This window comes from Camponotus floridanus, unplaced genomic scaffold (assembly GCF_003227725.1).
Source record: "Camponotus floridanus strain SB8 unplaced genomic scaffold, Cflo_v7.5 scaffold83, whole genome shotgun sequence".
Lineage (NCBI taxonomy): Eukaryota > Metazoa > Arthropoda > Insecta > Hymenoptera > Formicidae > Camponotus > Camponotus floridanus.
The window spans coordinates 137464-159985 of NW_020229853.1; the positions used below are offsets into that span (position 1 = coordinate 137464).

Consider the following 22522-nt stretch of genomic DNA (forward strand, 5'->3'; position numbering starts at 1 on the left):
AAATAGAAGGAGTAATTTTATATGTAAAATACGATATTAAGTATGAAATATTATTGACGAAAAAAATAATTTCGAATTGCTGGTGTATTGCAACAGAAAAAGAAAAATTGTATAAAGGTATGATAATGGTAGTATATCATTCACCGAGTGCATCACACAGTGATTTTGTTAGATTTTTAGAGAATATAGTAGAAGAATTAACAATAAAGGGAAAATATTGATGAATCTAGAAATACGGGTAGAAGAATTATTTACATTATTGAAAATACAGGAATTATAAAAAACTTTAAGATGATTAATGTAAAGGATTTATAGAAAATTGTTATAAGAGTGTCAGAAAAGAAAGGGACTGAAGAAGGAATAACTAGCGATGTATTAAAATCAACGTTAAATGTAATGAAAGAAGAGTTTGTTGAAGTAATAAATAATTCTTTGAGGGAAAGTTGCTGTCCAGAGAATTGGAAAACATCGATGATAATACACGTACAAGATCTGAAGGCCGCTCATGTCAACAAAAACAATAACAATTTTATTCCCCCCAAGGATGACAACGACCTCGAGCCAGAGATAGCGACGATAAAAGGATCACTTTCGAGCGAACCATCGAGCGAAATGGAAGCGACAAATAGAGAGATCCTGGAAGATATTGAGGCTTCGGGAATACGAGGCAGGCACCGCCGACGGTGACGGAGCCGGCACCACCAGACACCACCACGCCAACACCAGCGCGGCCACCGAAGGTCGGGACCGTCACACCAATCGGTCCGACCACACCAATCGCCGCAAACAGGAGGCCTTCCTGGTACCTCCGCCACCACCACCTAAGGCAAGGGCACCACGCCCTTACGAACGGCCACCCCGGCCATTGAGACCCGAGGCCGCGAACACTACACGACCGACTCTGCTGCGACCAAAGGGGCCGCAGACACCGCCACCGATTCCCGTAAAAGTGGAGCCTGGAGTCATCGTGGAGGTCCCGCACTTCGCGGTTTACATATCGAGAAGATACAAGCCGAGAACCGCCGGATGCTGGATTATCCGGTTTACAAGGGATGGCAGAGTCCGATACTGCCGTCGACTGCCGCAGTAACCGCCGCGGAAAACCAGCGAAAATCCGCCGAACATCCACGCGATTATGCCCGATGAATCGACCGACCGAATGCCCCCAATTCGGGCATTATTTTAGAAGGGGCGTGATGTAACGATGCATCCCGGTGCATCGTTACGATTCCCGGCATAACATCCGCCGGAAGCTACCGCCCGGCAGAACACCCGCCGGGCAGAAGCAAGGGCGCGGTGCGCCCACCTTTTTTAATACTTTGAAAAGCCGTTAGTCAAAATTCGACCGAACACCGCCGAATAGAGCCGATGTGGCCCGAATCGCCGACCGGCGAAAACCCGCGTTCGGCTCCTATCCGAATCCCTCCGAACGGGCCCAACCGTACCGTTTTCCGAAAACCCGTTCGAAAGGGGTTATACCGCCGCGCGCCGATGCGGGCAATTAACCCGTATAAAAAGGGCCACATCTCAGCTCTAATGACATTTTCCTGATCCGCTCTAAGCTGTACGCTTCAGAAGCAATCCTGAAAATCCTCAAAAAGCACAAGTAGCCGAAGACAAAAGGTGGAGCGAGCTCCGTCTCAGACGAGTGATCACGGTTCTGACGCACAAGTGCAATCCGCCTGATCCGCAGCTGAAACTCTCACGGAAAGTGGAGCTCTGAGCCGCCCCGGATCGAGTGATCTCGATCCAGCTGCATCGCGCAACCCATCCTTCGCGATAGAATCCTATACCGCACGTGCAAACCACCGCCGAGCGCGTACTTTTTTGTATTGTCGCCGACACCGTCGTTTTAAGCGCTCTGCACACCTCAGAATCACGTCATCCGCCGCCGCGCCTAAAAGCATCTTTTGCAATCAAGCGAGCGCATACTTCTAATATCGACATCCGGAAATAAACGTGTAAACGCCGCCGAATTAAAGCGCATAGATTATAATCGTACGAACGCGGACTTTAAATCGCGACGCCTAGAAATAAATAGTACAGCGAAAATACCCGTCGATTCCGAGAACCCAAGAATTCTCGGAGTACCGGAATCCCCGCGAGAAAAAGCGCCGCAAAAACTCGAGCCGTCTCGCGCTTTCGTAAACACCCGCCGGCGTTCGAAATCGAGACCGAAATTAAATCAGCATTTATTGTCGCATAATTACTCGAATAACACAGACATTATACACAAATATTATATTCACACACACGCTCACACACTCGTGACACACATACACACACACACACACCTATTCTGTATATATACAGGGTCTACCAAAAGTGTGGAAACCCCTAAATATCTCGGAAAATATACGTTTTACAGAAAAGTGTTTCCAACAAAAGTTGTAGGGTTTAAGAAGATCTATATACTGATTCTATCAGTTTGACCTTGGATGGCGTCGTCAAGGTTAGGTCAAGGTCACATTGACTTTTTTAAATGACACCCCCTACATTTGATTGCATATTCTTATAGCTTAATTCAAGAGCTTTCCAAAACACTATAATAATGTTCATTTTTATTAAGTACTTTGCGAGTTATGAGGGTTGAATGATAGAGTAGCGCCGGTATTAACATTATCCAAGGTGTACTACATGGAGGTTACTCGCTCGGATTTGCATCTGTTGTGTGTGTGATCCAGCTAACTAAGGCAAGATCGATTCCTCAACATATCCTCATATTTCGCTGAAGTCAAATTGCCAAAAAATTGCTCCATAAAACGTGTATGAAACGTCTCGTTAGTTCCTTCATTTACCGCTATGTGACGCACTACATGCAGTCTAACTCGCATTTAAAATTCAACTAAGAATGTATAAAGCTATCAAAGAACGAGCACCTTCTAACTTCAGCTTTGAGCAAGCAGAAATTAATTGTTATCGTCCAAATACAACGTACGATTAATTAAAATTAAACGTTTTAAAAATGGCTGGCGACTTGTCGGAACGTGAAAGAATCACTATCCTCATGATGCGTGGATGGGGTGATAACGAAAGATCGTTCTCTGATGTCGTTCGATTATTTAATGACACGTATCCGAACCGTCGAATTAATAAGTCCACTGTGTTAAAAACAATAGAACGTTTTAGACAAACTGGTAGCGTAAGAAATCGCTCTAAGTCAGGAAGACCATTGTCTGCAACCAACGAAGAAAAACAACTTGATGTTCTGCAGACATTTATTGAAGATCCCAATTCTAGTGTTCAGAGAGTCGCTCAAACTCACGATATTGCTCCCATGTCGGTTTGGAGAATTTTAAAGAAGAACAAGTTCCATCCATATAAATTGCAATACGTTCAAGAATTGCAAAACGGAGATGAGGAGCGTCGTATACATTTCTGTGAAAGAATGATGGCACTAATAGATGTCCGGCCCATCTTCCCTTATCAAATTGTTTTCACAGACGAGGCAACTTTTACCTTAACGGGAGAAGTTAATAATCAAAATTTTCGTTTCTGGTCAGATGAGAATCCGAATTGGGTGCGGGAAACTCACACACAACATCCACAAAAAATAAATGTATGGTGCGGAATAATAGATGGCTATTTAATAGGGCCGTTTTTTTTTGAAGAATATTTGAACGCTCAAAGGTATGAGAGATTACTTGTTGATCAAATAATTCCAGCCATACAGAATACTTTTCCAAATAATTTCCAAGAAATATGGTTTCAGCATGATGGAGCTCCTGCTCATTTTGGTGCAGGACCACGTCGTATTTTAAATGAGACTTTTCCGCTACGGTGGATAGGAAGAAGGAACGGAAATGAGGGAGGAGAGGATTGGCCACCTCGGTCACCAGATCTAACTCCTCTTGATTATTATCTATGGGGATATCTGAAGAGTAAGGTTTACAGAACAAAACCTAAAACCATTCACGAATTGATACAGCGAATAAGGGATGAAATGGCTTTGATACCTTTTGAAACGAATCGTAAAGTCATTTCTACATTCTACCAAAGATTAGCATATTGTCAGGAAGTAAATGGCAGCCACTTTCAGCATTTACTTTAACACATTGAAACACATTTGCAATCGTTTGGTGCAACCTAACCTGATCTCTGTATACACGCACCGCACGCACGCACACGCACACATTTCGAACAATTATTATGATAAATGAGCATCCACAAATTTATTTACTGTTTACTATGTCGATTGCTTTCCAGGTCTTTAAATGCTCGATTGTAATTTGGTTGGGTCTTTGCTTTTGCTGACTGGATCCACGACCGATCTTGCCTTAGTTAGCTGGATCACACACACAACAGATGCAAATCCGAGCGAGTAACCTCCATGTAGTACACCTTGGATAATGTTAATACCGGCGCTACTCTATCATTCAACCCTCATAACTCGCAAAGTACTTAATAAAAATGAACATTATTATAGTGTTTTGGAAAGCTCTTGAATTAAGCTATAAGAATATGCAATCAAATGTAGGGGGTGTCATTTAAAAAAGTCAATGTGACCTTGACCTGACCTTGACGACGCCATCCAAGGTCAAACTGATAGAATCAGTATATAGATCTTCTTAAACCCTACAACTTTTGTTGGAAACACTTTTCTGTAAAACGTATATTTTCCGAGATATTTAGGGGTTTCCACACTTTTGGTAGACCGTGTATACAGGGTGAGTCATTTTAATCAATACACTCGAATATCTCGAAAACAGCACTCTTCAGAAAGAAATGTTTCAAACAAAAATTGTAGGGTGTGAAGGGGGACATAAGATGGTAGCATTGGTTTGACCTTGGAAAGTCATTTGAAGGTCACATAAAAGTCACCTTCAATTTCTTAAATTGAACCCACTATTTTTCATTACATATTCTTGTAGCTTATCTCGAGAGCTTTCCAAAACACTACAGACAAATGTTTTTTCATTAAATACTTTTTGAGTTATAAGGCTTCAAAGTTTGCAGTACTTCGATATAAAATGCAAAATATCTCGTAAAATATTTAGTTTTCGGTAGTCTTACCCTAATACTTTTATGCACAGGATAATGAGACAAAACTATTGGTGCAAAGAAAACGTATGATTGTTTATGATAAAAAATGTGTAATTTGCAATGCACTTTTTGTTATAAACAATCATGCGTTTTCTTTGCACCAATAGTTTTGTCTCATTATCCTGTGCATAAAAGTATTAGGGTAAGACTACCGAAAACTAAATATTTTACGAGATATTTTGCATTTTATATCGAAGTACTGCAAACTTTGAAGCCTTATAACTCAAAAAGTATTTAATGAAAATACATTTGTCTGTAGTGTTTTGGAAAGCTCTCGAGATAAGCTACAAGAATATGTAATGAAAAATAGTGGGTTCAATTTAAGAAATTGATGGTGACTTTTATGTGACCTTCAAATGACTTTCCAAGATCAAACCAATGCTACCATCTTATGTCCCCCTTCACACCCTACAATTTTTGTTTGAAACATTTCTTTCTGAAGAGTGCTGTTTTCGAGATATTCGAGTGCATCGATTAAAATGGCCCACCGTGTATATACAGGGTGTTCCAGACCACCCGTCTCACCCGATTTTTTCGTAAACGTGACATTTTAAAGAAAAATGTTTCAGACAAAAGTTTTGTGACTTCGAGGGGGACATAAGATGGTGTCATTGGTTTGACCTTGGATAGTCGTTTGAAGATCACGTGAAGGTCACCTTTAATTTCTTAAATGGAAACCCCCATTTTTCAATGCATATTCTTGTAGCTTACCTCGAGAGCTTTCCAAAACACTATAATTAAGTACCTTTTTATTAAGTACTTTTTGAGTTATAAGGCTTGAAATAATTTCTTAATTTTACATAAACCATAAAATATCTAGTAAACCATTCATTTTTCGATTATCTTACCTTCATACTTTTATGTACAAAATAATGAGAGGAATCAATTGGTGTAAAGAAAACACATAGTTGTTTCTAAGAAAAAATATGTAATTTGCAATTAACAATTCCATATTTTTTCTTAAAAACAACTGTATGTTTTCTTTACACCAATTGATTCCTCTCATTATTTTGTACATAAAAGTATGAAGGTAAGATAATCAAAAAATGAATGGTTTACTAGATATTTTATGGTTTATGTAAAATTAAGAAATTATTTCAAGCCTTATAACTCAAAAAGTACTTAATAAAAAGGTACTTAATTATAGTGTTTTGGAAAGCTCTCGAGGTAAGCTACAAGAATATGCATTGAAAAATGGGGGTTTCCATTTAAGAAATTAAAGGTGACCTTCACGTGATCTTCAAACGACTATCCAAGGTCAAACCAATGACACCATCTTATGTCCCCCTCGAAGTCACAAAACTTTTGTCTGAAACATTTTTCTTTAAAATGTCGCGTTTACGAAAAAATCGGGTGAGACGGGTGGTCTAGGACACCCTGTATATATACAGGGTGTCCCATTTTAATCCATCCAATCGAATATCTCGAAAACCAAGCTTGAAAGAGAAAAATGTTTCAGACAAAAGTTGTATGGTTTCTAGGGGGACATAAGATGGTACTATTGGTTTGACCTTGAAGAGTTATTTGAAGGTCACATGAAGGTCACCTTCAATTTTTTAAATGGAATCTACATTTTCTCATTACATATTCTTGTAGCTTATCTCGAGAGCTTTCCAAAACACTTGAATAAAATATTTTTTTATTGAGTACTTTTCGAGTTATGAAGCTTGAAATCATTTCTTAATTTAACATAAACCGTAATATATCTAGTAAAATATTCATTTTTCGATTATCTTGCTTTAATACTTTTATGTACAAAATAATGAGAGGAATCAATTGGTGTAAAGAAAACACATAGTTATTTTTAAGAAAAAATATGTAATTTGCAATTAACAATTACATATTTTTTCTTTGAACCAATTATGAGTTTTTTTTACACCATTGATTTCTCTCATTATTTTGTACATAAAAGTATTAAAGCAAGATAATCGAAAAATGAATATTTTACTAGATATATTACGGTTTATGTTAAATTAAGAAATGATTTCAAGCCTCATAACTCGAAAAGTACTCAATAAAAAAATATTTTATTATAGTGTTTTGGAAAGCTCTCGAGATAAACTACAAGAATATGTAATGAGAAAATGTAGATTCCATTTAAGAAATTGAAGGTGACCTTCATGTGACCTTCAAATAACTCTTCAAGGTCAAACCAATGGTACCATCTTATGTTCCCCTAGAAACCATACAACTTTTGTCTGAAACATTTTTCTCTTTCAAGCTTGGTTTTCGAGATATTCGATTGGATGGATTAAAATGGGACACCCTCTGTATATACAGGGTGAGGCATCTAAAACAGGCCACCTGAATAACTCCGTTGGTAAGCCGAATACAAAAAACTTGTTCAGATAAAAGTTGTATGGTTTCAAGGGGGACATATGATGGTGTCATTAGTTTAATCTTGAAGAGCCACCCGAAGGTCACGTGAAGGTCAGCTCCAACTTTTTAAATGGGACACCTTATATGCTTTTGCATATTCTTGTAGCTCATCTCAAGAGCTTTCCAAAACACTACAATTATGTTAGTTTTCATTAAATACTTTCCAAGTTATGAGGCTTGAAATCATTTTTTAATTTTACATAAACCGTAAAATATCTTGTAAAATATTCATTTTTCGATTATTTTACCTTAATACTTTTATGTACAAAATAATGAGAAGAATCAATTGGTGTAAAGAAAACACATAATTGCTTCGAACAAAAAAATGTAATTTGCAATTAACAATTACATTTGTTTGTTCGAAGCAATTATGTGTTTTCTTTACACCAATTGATTCTTCTCATTATTTTGTACATAAAAGTATTAAGGTAAAATAATCGAAAAATGAATATTTTACAAGATATTTTACGGTTTATGTAAAATTAAAAAATGATTTTAAGCCTCATAACTTGGAAAGTATTTAATGAAAACTAACATAATTGTAGTGTTTTGGAAAGCTCTTGAGATGAGCTACAAGAATATGCAAAAGCATATAAGGTGTCCCATTTAAAAAGTTGGAGCTGACCTTCACGTGACCTTCGGGTGGCTCTTCAAGATTAAACTAATGACACCATCATATGTTCCCCTTGAAACCATACAACTTTTGTCTGAACAATTTTTTTGTATTCGGCTTACCAACGAAGTTATTCAGGTGGCCTGTTTTAGATGCCTCACCCTGTATATATATATATATATATATATATATATATATATATATATATATATATATCATTTGAATAAACACAATTAAACTGAACACCGCGTATTTTCATTCAAAGAACCTTGCACCGGCGATCTATCCGCGCTGTGAAAAAACGTCCGAAAATACGACCGTTACAACTTTGTTTTTATTTCAGATATGTTTCTATAAATACATTTATATTTTAATTTCTTGTAAATATTTTCTAAATGTTTTTTTAAATCTTTTCCAATACAATTTGTGTAGTTTTTACTTATTGTAAGAAATATGAATAATACACATAAAAGAAAATTTATTTCAAAACGCCATGCTAGACGAATTATTGCAAATCAAACAAATATAGATATTGCAGGATCATCTAGAGAAATTTTAGAATGGCATACCATTAATACTTCTAAACAGACTTCAAATGTAGAATTGCGTAAAATCTCTGATGAAGAAGTTTCTTCATGTAATACAACCAGTGTTAATGATATGATTAATGACATATATGTCAATGTTACATCTTCAGAAGATTTTAATAATGATAATGATAATGATAATGATTGCCCCTTCGGATTATCACTTGTTCCGATCGATGGCACATGGCCTGTCTGAGCAGCACTTCACATCATATGAAGATACCAAAAATTGGGTCGATTCGTGGATAGCCTCAAAAGATGAAGAGTTCTTCCGACGCGGTATCCGTATGCTGCCAGAAAGATAGGAAAAAAGTGGCTAGCGATGGACAATACTTTAAATAAAAGATAAGGTACCGGTCTTTCACAATAAATGCTCAATTTTTGATAAAAAATGGCGGAGACTTATTTGTAGTCCTAATATATATATTATATAAATATATATATATATATATATATATATATATATATACATTATAAATATATTATACAAATATATATGTACAAATATGAATATGTACTAATTATATTATAAAAATATATTATAAAACTATTTAGTATAGTAATTTAACTTGTTTCTCTATAAATATACACTTAAAATAATAAAATAAAAAAGTTTAATGAGTGGCGATTTTCCACACCACCTACGGGGTATCACCAATGGCGCGTTAGATTTTTTTATGTGAATCTTCGCCTAGAGCCCTATTATACCACATTGCATTATTTTGTCATTTACAAGTATGATGTCTGTTACACAGACAAGATGTTTTTAATACTTTTGCTTTCCACAAATATGATGTCTGTTACACAGACAAGATGTTTTTAATACTTTTACTTTCCACAAATATGATGTCTGTTACACAGACAAGATGTTTTTCACGTATTTACCTTTTACAAGCGTAATGTTTGTAATAAATTTATTATTTATGAGATGAAGAGTCAGCTATGTCAATGGTATCTGCAGCATGTAATCTTAAAATACTTTTATTTTTTTTAGCAACGGTAGCATATAACTTATCCGCTGACATAAGAGACAAATGCTTTTCATCAATTTTCATTTTGATAGCTGTCTCGCTTCTCGTTTTTAATGCAGATTTAAATACACAAATAGCATTAACAGTAGCTGACGAAAAACTATTACGTTTTTTTGTTTTTAAATTATTTAAAAGAGAAAACATTCTCTCCGAATCGGCATTTGAATTTGGAAGAGATCGAATAGTACTTATAATATTTGTTAAATTAGGATATTTAGCAAGATTGTTGTGTCGATTTTGTAAATTTTTTTTCCACATGCTGTCGAAATTTAATTTAAAAAAGTTTTGTTTTTCTTCCATTGTAAAATCTGATGGTAAGGCCATCCATTCCTTCTTTAAATCATTTTCATCAAAACCGCCGATAGTTTTAGTTATAAAAGAAACATCATTGAATGATGTTTCTCTATTGTTATCAAATAAACTTATATATGGTCGAAAAACTTGTAACTTTGATAAAAATATATTATTTAGAGGTCTTTTACGAATTTCTTCTGCAACAGTCACATAAAATAATAAACAATTCTCTCGAACAATTGTAACTATGTTTATGTGACCTTTCAGCGTTAATTCGTTTAGATATTCCTCACATTCTGATCCCAAAATAATTTCATTAGTAGGTTTTTGATTTTCTTTTAATGAAAATATAATATTTGAAGAAAATGGTTTTAAATATTCTTCTTTTATAAAATTTCGACAGATTTGGAAAAGAAAGTTTAAAGATTTTGGATATAATAAATGAATCCTTGTTTCTAATGTTTGAAAAAATGCATTAAATGCATTAAAAAAATTCAAAACGTATTTTAAAAATAGAAAATAAGCTTTTATCTCTACGTTGTCCATCATAGACAAGAGATATTCTCCAGAATTTGTTTTTTCGCTCACAACTATTTCAGTAAGAAAGTATTTAATTGTATCCCAAGATTCAAGAAGTCTTTTGATACATAAATAATGCGAAAGCCAGCGCGTATCACATAATTTAAATATTTTGCGATTTGTTTCTTGGAAACATTCACAAAATTCACGAAAAATAGCCGTACGTTTTGGACTGCTATTGAGATAAGTAGCAATTTTTGTTAGAAATTCGTCGCAATATGCAGGCATTTTAGAACATGCAGCGTGCGCTGCTAAATGCGGAGGAATGACATGGGCATGAAAACGTTAATAAATGTGGACATATTTCTTCTAATTTTTTTTTAAACGATAAATGTTTTCCTGTCATAACAGATGCATTGTCACATGATAAAGCTACGATATTTAAAAATGGAATCTGTAATTTCCACATTTCACATTTAAATGCCTTAAACAACTTTTCTGCACTTGAATCTTTGGCATCAATATCAATTAATTTAACTAATTGTGAGCGAATATCTAATGTCTCTGGATCAACATATCGAACAAGAAAAATCATCCATTTATCATTAGTTATATCAGATGTTTCGTCAATAAAAATTGAAAATTTTGTATTCTGAATTTTATTGACGACACGATCTGTTTCAACTGGGCATAAAACATTTGTAATAATGCTTTTACATTTTGTTCGGCCCATGCTCATGCTTTTTAACACATTAGGGTCTTTTCCAATATATTGAAAAAAGTTGAGGATTTCTTTTGCAGTTTGATGCAAAATATTTTTATCAACAATTAATGCAGCATATCGAATTTCTGCTATTTTTTTTCGCTCTTCAAATGATAAAAGTGAATCATCTGTTATGTTTATATTTTCGTTTGTATTCTTTGTTTCTGTTTTAATTTTACATATTTCTATATGCGCTTTGGATTCTGCGTGACGATAAATTTTTGATAAATTACCTCTCATTGATTTATCACAAAATGAAAAAAAAAAATAAATTTACATCATGTGATACTTTGCGGAACCATGGCTTAAATAATTCAATTTCTAGCCATTGTTCTTGAAACTTATATTTTTTGGATATTTTTTTTTTATCTGAATTTTTATTATTATTTTCATTATTAGTATTTAAAACTGAATTATTTTCTTTAATATTATTTTTATGACACGCAGAATCCGTATGTCTTAAAATATGTGTATTGCACGAAAAATTTTATTGTATATACTACAATAATAAGGACTATCATCGGATGGTATTTTGCGTATCCAAGATTTATACCGATCATCATTGAGCCAAGCATCTGAAAAGCTTCGCTTAGATTTTTTCTCAATTCATCACTCATTTTTGTGAAACAAAAAATAGACAGAAACAAAGAATTAAAGAAGAGTAAATAAAAGAAGCTAAAGATGAAAAATTATATATATATATATATATATATATATATATATATATACATATATATAAATTTGAAATAATCAGAACTCACACACAAATCGGGATTGTGACAGTTCTTGAACACTAAGATTTCAGAGCACGTATAAAAAAATACATTTACTTGACAGTACAAGGCGACAAGATTATCTGATGAAAATAAATGCCGCGAAACAAATGAACGGCGTAAAACAAATTAAACGACATGAAACAAATAAACAAATGCCGAGTGTGCCTCAGTGTCTGTCCATCAAAGCACGGCGACATATCGAACATAATGTCTCCTAAGTAAATCATTATTTATACAAAGATATTAAGAAATAATTTAATCTTTAATGTTTCTATTTAAATTTTTTTCTTCATAATTTTATAGAAGAAATTAATATATACATATATATATATATATATATATATATATATATATATAAATAATATATATACATATATATATATATATATATATATATGTGTGTGTGTGTGTATATATATATATATATATATATATATATATATATATATATATATGCATTATTATAATTTATTCATTATTTATTTTATTTTTCAGAAAATAAACAAAAGAGGAGGCGGCCGTGCCCGAGCCCGTTGGTACGCTCAGCGAAGCAGGGGCAACAGGAGCGGCTGGGGCAGTCGAGGAAGTGACCGCGGTCGAAGAGACGGCCGCGGCCGAGGAGGCGGCCGAGCCCGAGGAGGCCGAAGAGGCAAATGTGGCAAAAGAATAATAAAAAATTATTATTATTAAATATAAAAATTATTATTACTATTATTATTATTATTATTATTATTATTATATTATTACTATTATTAGTAACGAATAAAAAATATAATTAATAATTCATAAAATATTTATTTATCCAATATTTTATCCTTTTCTTTTATCCTTTATTCCCAGATATTTTTTTCTCCTATATATGAATATAATGTGGTATAATAGGGCGAAGGTCCACATAAGAAAACCTAACGCGCCATTGGTGATACCTCGTGGGTGGTGTGGAAAATCGCCACACTTATTACATTTTTTTATTTTATTATTTTAATGTATATGTATGAAAAAAACAAATTAAATTATTATATTAAATAATTATTATTAATATATTAATATTTATTAATATTTATTATTAATATTTAAATAATTAATTATAATATATTTGTATAATATATTTATTATATATATATATATATATATATATATATATATAATGCATATATATATATATATATATATATATATATATATATATATACAGGGTGGGGAAAAAGTATGGAAGCAAACAATTATTTCCGAAACTATTCATTTTTCGACAAAATGTCTTAGACATAATTTTTATGGTATGAAAAGATGTATTATGTGGCATAGACGGCATGACCTTGAAATGACCCTTACGAGCTGCATACAAATAACGTAAAAAATTTCAAATGGAACTCGTCAGTTTTTGTTACAGATTCTTGTAGCTGATGTCGAAATGTTTACAAAACACTGCATATGAGCCCCATTCCCTTAAAAACACTCCCAGTTACGAAACAATTGTGATAATTCGTATCGACGAAATTGAAAATAGACAGCGTACGTGTGATTACATGAATATGTGTAACGCGACTGAACGTCATTATGAGAGATCAGTACAACAGTAGCGATTACTGCAACAAATGGAGAATAACCCGCTTCGATCATTTCTGCCGATACGAAAGACACGCGAAGTTCGTAGAATCAGTTAAGGCGTACATCGAACCGTACTCAAGGAAAGAGATTGCGTGATTCATCCAACCAGTTAAGGTAAGATAAGTGCGATTCATCCAACCAGTTAAGGCAAGATAAGTGCAATTCATCCAACCAGTTAAGGCAAGATAAGTGCGATTCATCCAACCAGTTAAGACAAGATAAGTGCGATTCATCCAACCAGTTAAGGCAAGATAAGTGCGATTCATCCAACCAGTTAAGGCAAATCAGTAAGCAATGTCAATGTGCATACAAATTGTTTGTATCACAATTGTTTCGTAACTGGGAGTGTTTTTAAGGGAATGGGGCTCATATGCAGTGTTTTGTAAACGTTTCGACATCAGCTACAAGAATCTGTAACAAAAACTGACGAGTTCCATTAAAAATTTTTTACGTTATTTGTATGCAGCTCGTAAGGGTCATTTCAAGGTCATGCCGTCTATGCCACATAATACATCTTTTCATACCATAAAAATTATGTCTAAGACATTTTGTCGAAAAATGAATAGTTTCGGAAATAATTGTTTGCTTCCATACTTTTTCCCCACCCTGTATAATATTATAATATGTATGTGCATATATATATATATATATATATATATATATATATATACACACGAGGTGTGTACAAAAAAAAGGTGACTTTTTATTTTTCTCGAAAAATATTTATTTATTCATCAATATCTATTTTGTCCTCTTCAAAGTAATCCCCCTCAGATATTATACACTTGTGCCAGCGCTTTTTCCAATCCTCGAAGCACTTTTGACATGCGCTTTTTGGTATGGTCTCGAGCTCTTCCAGCGCCACACAGGCGTAACGGCGTATAGCGCCGAGCGCCTGAGCGCACGGCAACTTAGGCGCGCAAACTAGCGCGCGGCAACGCGAGCATACAGGCGCCGATCTTCGCGCAAGTGAGATCCGGCAGGGCCCGTATATAAGGTCGACCGCGAAAAGCCGAAATCGAGTTTCAGCTCGCAAGTCATTACGAAAAGATAAACCGCTCATAGACGAACAAGCTAGAGTGCTCTTTTGGAGTTTTTTGGAACTCCCGTAACCGGCGAGTCTCGCCATACTTCGCCAGCGGAGCCGCATATCTCGGCCGACGTTGACGGCCCCGATCACCAGGGCCCATACGACAGCCGATCAGTGGAGGCGCCGAACCGGAGAGACGAGTCTCATTCGAGCTACTGCCATGGAAGCTGCAGCCCATAGACCTGGAGCCAACCAGACTCACCAGGCCACCTCGTCATCTACTAGAAGTCTGGGACGTGCGTATGCGGCGATACACCTCACCAACCGGACCTTGGGCAGTTCCAGGCGCTCTCTCACCTCTGCCACCTTCACCACCTGGCAGATCCATCAAGGCGACGCAGACTGCAGCGACGAGCCGAGTGCACCGAAGTACCCAGGCCGGTATCCAGCCTCCAACAACAGCGGAGCAGGGTACGCAGTCAGATTCAGACTGGCAGACGACAACAGCCACTACAGCCACGCAGACCGAGCCAGCTGCAAAAGTGGACGAGAACAATAACCGTCCAAGGCGCAAGCTCCGCTACACAAAGACTCTCTCGAGTATTTCTTACAGGGAGCGCCTGTAATTACAAACGGCCCTTTTTAGGGCCCCCTGTAAAGCCTGTAATTACAAACGGCCCTTTTCAGGACCCCCTGTAAATATTGTAAATACACATAGTTAAATTTTGGACGACGTGTTCTTGAATCTAAGGCACACCTGACTCATTCCTGCGGCACCGCTTCTCCTGTCTAAGTTACGAACGTGCGATTAAGGCGGACACGCAACGAACCAACCGCCATATAAACCTAACTTTATTTAAATATTATTCTTTATCGTATAATATGTTTATAATATTTGTATACACATATATATATATATACATATATATGGTATATATATATATATATATATATATATATATATATACAGATACATATTCTAAACACATTGTACAATAAAAATGCTGTAAAAGAAACATTGAGCGTATATCGAGATATCGAGGAGCGTGACGCGTCGCGTGTTGCCCGTCTTTCCGTAGAAAGGAGACAGAAGAATGTATTCTGTTCTCTTCTACTATCCGAAGCTAGCCGAAGCGCCGAGCACGTACGCTTACGCTAACATCTTTATTACCCCCTCCACGCCGTGTTGCATGTTGCTTGCGGCGGAGATCTGGCAGCTTTGAGTTGAAGTTCTAAATGCGCTCGGGCGGTCCATAATAATCGAGTTTTTTTTTTAATAAAGTATTTTCATTCTCAGTACAGAACTCTTTTGATTTCGTCTACTTTTCTCACCGGCGAAAAAAAATAAATATCTTTAATGCAAATCAAGTGTAAATCAAAAGCGCGGCTGATCAAAATCTTTAATTTGATGATAAGATTTCTGTATGCAATTCACTTCCGAATTTGATCAAGCTTTTACAAGCATGTACTAAATAAAGTTAAATGTTACAAAAGCGAATGTTTACTTTATGAGATATTTTAATCTTAATAAAGATAAATTTCCGAAAAGCCCATACCTCCGATTATTTTGAAATTTCATATACTATTATATTTTGATACGCTGATTACAAATATAACAATGAAAATTGGAGACATGATCTTCAAGGTCAAAATGAAGGAAGAATGACTTTTTTTGTATATTTTTTGCATTATCTTAATAAATATTGATTCGAATATTCTTCCGAATGTAATCCATCGATTTGAACATCGTCCTTGTAGGAATTTAAAAAGTAATAAAAAACAAACAGAAAAAAAGTAATTTTAGCCACGGCAAGTGTCGTGTTAATTTTTTTTCATATGTATTAAAATTTTACAAATTAACCTCCTGAAAATATATTCCAAGCCGTGTTTGTGATGTGATACATTTCACTTTTCATAGAAAGTTACAAATCTATGTGAAATTATGTAACAATGGACTTTTCGGTAAATGTGTATAAAAGGTTAGACCTCGCCTAAATATATTTAATACAATTTAAATTTATATAGAATTTAATACAATTTAATATAATTAAAAAATGTCACAAATGTATATGTACACACACACGCGCGCGCAAGGTGGATCCTCGCTTTACAACTTACAGCATATCCATTGTGATTGAATTCTTTGCAATGCGTCCCCTACCTCTGGGAAAGATGCGAGAAGGGAGCTGAAAACCCCCTTGCACTCTCCTGTGTGTGTGTTTGTGTGCATATACATACGTTTCTGACATTTATGTAAGTATCTTTTGTAAAAATATATAAAAACTTCAATTTGTTGTATCTTCTAAACCAATACCATTCCCTACTTATTTCTTACATAGAATTACTCAGAAAACTCTCCTCTACAATATATTTAAGTAGCAATAAAATCGATGAGGTCTGACCTTTTATGCATATTGAAATTTTAATACATATGAAAAAAAATTAATACGACATTGCCGTGGCCAAAATTTATTTTTGATCACTTTTTAAATTCCTACAAAGACGATGCTCAAATCGATGGGTCACATTCGGAAGAACAGCCATTGATTCTAATAGAAAAAATTCCAAATAAAAGTTGTACCTCTCTTAAAAACGCAAATTTTATATTCTACACTGTTAATATAAAAGCAGTACTTTACAAGAAAAACGTAATTTGACATTTCTTTTTATTTTAATAAACTCCACCAGCACGCACACACGCCGGAAAAACATCAAAGAAACGTTCGAATCGTTCGGAAACAGTTCGGAAGTGCTATCACAAGAATGTCCATTTTGACGTTCGCATTGAACATTCGTTCCTAACGTTCAAAGAACGTGTGAAATCACTTCGTATTAAAAAGAGTATGCGTGAAGGCAGTGGATTCCGTCTCTCTGCGGGAGGCTCTACTATTAAAAATTAGACACATTCGGGTTGAACCTCGCTTCGCGTGGAAAGTTGCAAACTTATGTAGAATCTCGCTTCGCATGGAAAAATGTATGCGTGAACACAGTCGATTCCGCTTCCCTGCAAGAAGCTCCACTGTCAAAAAACTAGACACATAGGTTCGGATTGAACCTCGCTTCGCATGGAAAGTTGCAAACCCATATGAAATTGTATCTGAGGTAAACCTTGCTTTGCGTGGAAGTCGAAAACCCATGTAGAACAAAATAATTATAGACCTCACTTCGCGCCATAAGCACGGATGGTATGGGGTAGACTTCGCTTGGCATGGAAGTCAAAAACCCATGTGGAACAGAACAATTATAGACTTCAATTCGGGCCGCACTATGTTCAATGACCCACTCAGTTCTCGAAAAAATTGATTTTGCGCAACCGAAAAATCCAACATCTATACAAATAAGGTGATTATGCACTTTACGGACAATCTCATCGATTTCAATCTTGACATATGTTGTCAAGCTTATTCTCCTGAGTAAGTATTAAGCAAAAAGTTTTAAGTGTCGCTCACTATTTATTAAAAAGTTATTAACGAAAATAGTTTAATGTAGAATATAGTATGATTTTGCGACAGCATATACGTTTAAGAAGATATATTTAATCGAATACATGTCCAATAAATATAAAGAGTAAACGTGAGTAGGGGACGCATTGCGAAGAGTTCAATCACAATGGATATATGCTGTAAGTTGTAAAGCGAGATCCACTTTGCCTATAGGCGCAGCGGTTGAGGGAGGGGGACGCGCGTGTGTGTGTACACATACATTTGTGATATTTTTTAATTGAATTAAATTATATTAAATTCTATACAGAGTGTCAGGAAATTTTTCGCAGTCCCGAAGTGTTAAGATAGATTGGCTCAAATTAAAAAGGAAGGTCCTATACTATTTTGCGATATTTGCAATAAATGCGTGGCGGAGAAAGCGGTCTCACTGTAACATAATGATGGCGCGCGGCAAAAAGGCGATTGGGAAGGGGAAGAGCCTTCGCTGCGCGCCTACACACTCATCGCTCCTCCCCTCCCCAAATACCACTTCGCCACGAGTCGCCATTATGTTACAGTGAGACCGCTTTCACCACTACGCATTTCTAGCCACGCGCATTGGCCGATCTTCTTTAATTAATTTTTCGTTAATTATTGTAATATCGCAAAATAGTATAGGACCTTCCTTCTTAATTTGAGGACCTTCCTTCTTAATCTACCTTCACACTTCGGAACTGCGTAAAATTTCCTGATACCCTGTATAAATTTAAATTGTTTATCTTTTTTCATAGTATGTTGAATGCAATGTCACGTACCAAAACAAAGTTTGACATTACAAAACAAAGGTGAACATACTGTATTCACTCATGTACAAGGTGTTGCACTTGAATACACGGCAGTATGACGGATTGCCTATCCCGTCGGAGTCCGATCGGTCGAGAAATACGCGTGCCGATATTATCGATGAATGCGTGCGCGGATTAAACAGAACAAGCGGGCGTGCTGTATACGGCGCGAAGCCTACGAGTCGTAAGTTGTTTATCTCATAATCTGTAAACTCTCAATGCGCCTTTGCTAAATCCTTTTTTAATGTAGTAACGGTGAGCTGAGGGAATAGCGGGAACTTAAAAGTGTTCACAGATTATGAGATAAACAACTTACGACTCGTAGGCTTCGCTCCGTATACAGCACGCCCGCTTGTTCTGTTTAATTCGCGCACGCATTCATTGATAATATCGGCATGCGTATTTCTCGACCGATCGGACTCCGACGAGATAGGCAATCCGTCATACTGCCGTGTATTCAAGTGCAACACCGTGTACATTTCACTTTGACTCCTAAAACGTACAAAATGTCTAAAAATTGCACATAATTCATAAAACTTTTTTTGTTAATAATTTTTTAATAAATGACGAGCGACATTTAAAATCTTTTGATATTTACTCAGGAGAATGAGCTTGACAACATATGTCAAGATCATTGAAATCGGTGAGGTCATCCGTAAAGTTCAAAATTACCAAAAATAATAAATATTTCAACACCTCAAGAACAAAACATTTTTGCCTTTGTGGCATTCATTTATTACACTTGACATACTACACTTGATTATTTAGTACTACATAACTGTAAAAATTGATCAAATTTAGAGATGAACTGCATACGAAAATCTTGCCCAAAGCATCAAATTATATTTTTATATTTTACGTGAAATAATATTATGTGTGGAATGTGCATGTATACAATAGTATCACGTGTGCAATGTACGCGCAATAATATCATGTATGCAATAATTTCATGTGTGCAATGTGTATGTGCATAATAATGTCATGTATGCAATCGTACTTTCGTATTTTTTTGTGTGTGTGCAATAATACATGTAGGCAATCGAGATGTAAACAATCGGGAATGTTGGTAAAAGCTGTCGCAGAAGTGTAGCCAGGTAGAAATGTTAAAGCACGCAAGAAAACTAACAGAAAAATTTCGCTGCTCAATAACAAAAAAAAAAGAGGATATTTATGAAAAAGTATAGTAAATGTGCTGAATAGGGAACCTAACCTTGATCTTGACCTTGACATATGTTGTCAAGGTCACTGTCCTGAATAACATTAAAAAGATTTTAGCCGTCGCTCATTTATTAAAAAGTTATTAACAAAAGAAATGTTATAGATACAATGTATATTTTTAATATTATATGACTCTTAGCAAAAGTTAAGTTTGAATTTAGAAAGAACTTGAACTTCATTTCGTACTTGCAAAGTACAAAAGAAACTAATCTAACTGAATTAGTTATGTAAAAAGTTTTATAAGTAAATTTTAATATATTATTCCGTACATTTCGATTTATAAATATTTTTTCGACACCGTATGTACATTTACGGACAATACATATGTTCGCTACAATACATATGTGATGTAAATATTCAATACATTCCGAAACTTATTTTTCTATTTTGCTTTTTTTGTCATATACAGAATGTTTCAGACGGGAGTGGCTCATTGGCGCACAGTACAATTGGACACGTTGCAATTACGCACCGTGCTATTAGACACATAAGATTGCACACCTTTCGTTTGGACACGTTACATTTGCCCACCGTTCAATCGGACACAGTTCTTTTGCGCACAGTTCGATTGGACACGTTACATTTGTCCACCGTTCAATCGGACACAGTTCTTTTGCGCACAATTCTTTTGCCCACAGTTTTTTTGCGCACAGTTCTTTTGCGCACATTACTTTTGCTCAATTTTATAAACCCATATGGAATCCCATTATTCTTGTAGCTTACCTCGAGAGCTTTTCAAAACACTATAATAAATTATTTTTCCATGAAGTACTTTTCGAGTTATGAGGCATGAAATAATTTCTTAATTTTACATAAACCATAAAATATTTAGTAAAATATTCATTTTTCGATTATCTTATCTTAATATTTTTGTGCACAGAAGAATGTGAGGAATCAATTAGTGTAAATAAAGAACATAGTTGTTTCTAAGAAAAATATGTAATTTGCAATTAACAATTACATATTTTTTTCAAAAACAGTCAGTACAGTCCGTTACTAATTAGTTGCTCACAGAATTTTAAATATTTCATAATATTTCGAAAATGCGCTTGCACGAATTTATTAATATGACGTACAATTTTGAATCTTTGTGGAATTTTTTATATGAAGAAAAAGTAGTTCACAAATAAAATCCCAAGTGTTCAAATTTATTACAAATAATTAATGCTTCAAAAAATTACGTATTGCATTGTACCAAGAAATATTATAAAATTATTAGAAGCCGAAAACGACGAGGAGAAATGTGTAATTTCAAAATTAGTGCATTTAATGTGCACATGGCTTGAACGATCACATATGGATCTAATTAAAATCTGTCGTTATCTGCCGAGTATTTTTTAATGATGGAACTACCACGACACAGATTCTTAACAGTCGAATTAGAGTTGAATAATCATGTAATTGTAGATTGGACAAATTTCTGTCGAGAAGTAAGTATAACATATTGTTTCTGTGTGTGCTTTGTTTATTTATAATTAAACTAATGTTGTATTTGTGTTTATTAAATCATGTCTAGTTACTTCAACAATGGATTGAACGCGGACAAAAACTAATTAGTGGAGAAAATAAAATCATTGAACTAGACGAAGCTAAAATAAGCAAAAGAAAATATAATGAACGTATAATTAGAGGACGATGGGTTTTTGGCGGAATTGAACGCGATACTAAAAATGCTTTTATTATCTGTGCCAAATCGATGTAGCGAAACTCTTTTCCCTTTTATTAATTTTATTAAAAAATATATTGCACCTGGTTCAATTGTTTATACAGACAATTGGTGCTCGTATAATATTTTAGATAATTGTGAAAATTATACACATAAAACAGTAAATCACTAATTTTGTAGATCCTGAAACTGGCGTTCACACGCAGAATATAGAAAGATTGTGGAGAAATATGCAATCGAAAATTCTTCATTACAGTGTCCGAGTGTCCAGTGATTACCACTTTATATACTATATTGCAGAATTCTTATTTAAAAGAACATACAATTTCGATCAACGTATTAATGCTTTTTCTGATATTATGAATACCGATGTATCTACTAGATAATCTGAACTTCTTTTGATTTACATTTTTTATCATTTTTTAATTAACAATTACTAACAGAACATTTCAGCAAATGTTGCGTTTAACGCAGCAATGATATAAGTTTGAGTTAGGTTATATCTTCCGAAAGTGAAGCCTTCCGCAAGAGGGCGGAATCCATTGCGTTCACTTTGCAAGACGAAACGAAGTTAATTCCTAACGAGAGTTAAGGTGAAATGTACATGCGTGAATGCAGTGAGTTTCGTCCTCCTGCAAGGAGACTCCATTTCCGGACGATATAACTTAATGCAAACCTATTTCTGATTTAAAACTAAAATTTGATTTGAGGCGAACCTTACTTTACAT

General features: G+C 34.9%; 1 protein-coding gene across 10 annotated transcripts in view; it reads right to left on the reverse strand.

The window, feature by feature from the left end:
• Positions 1-22522, reverse strand: part of LOC105248882 (cysteine protease ATG4B) — a 274541-nt gene that overhangs the window by 98835 nt on the left and 153184 nt on the right. The window lies entirely within an intron of this gene.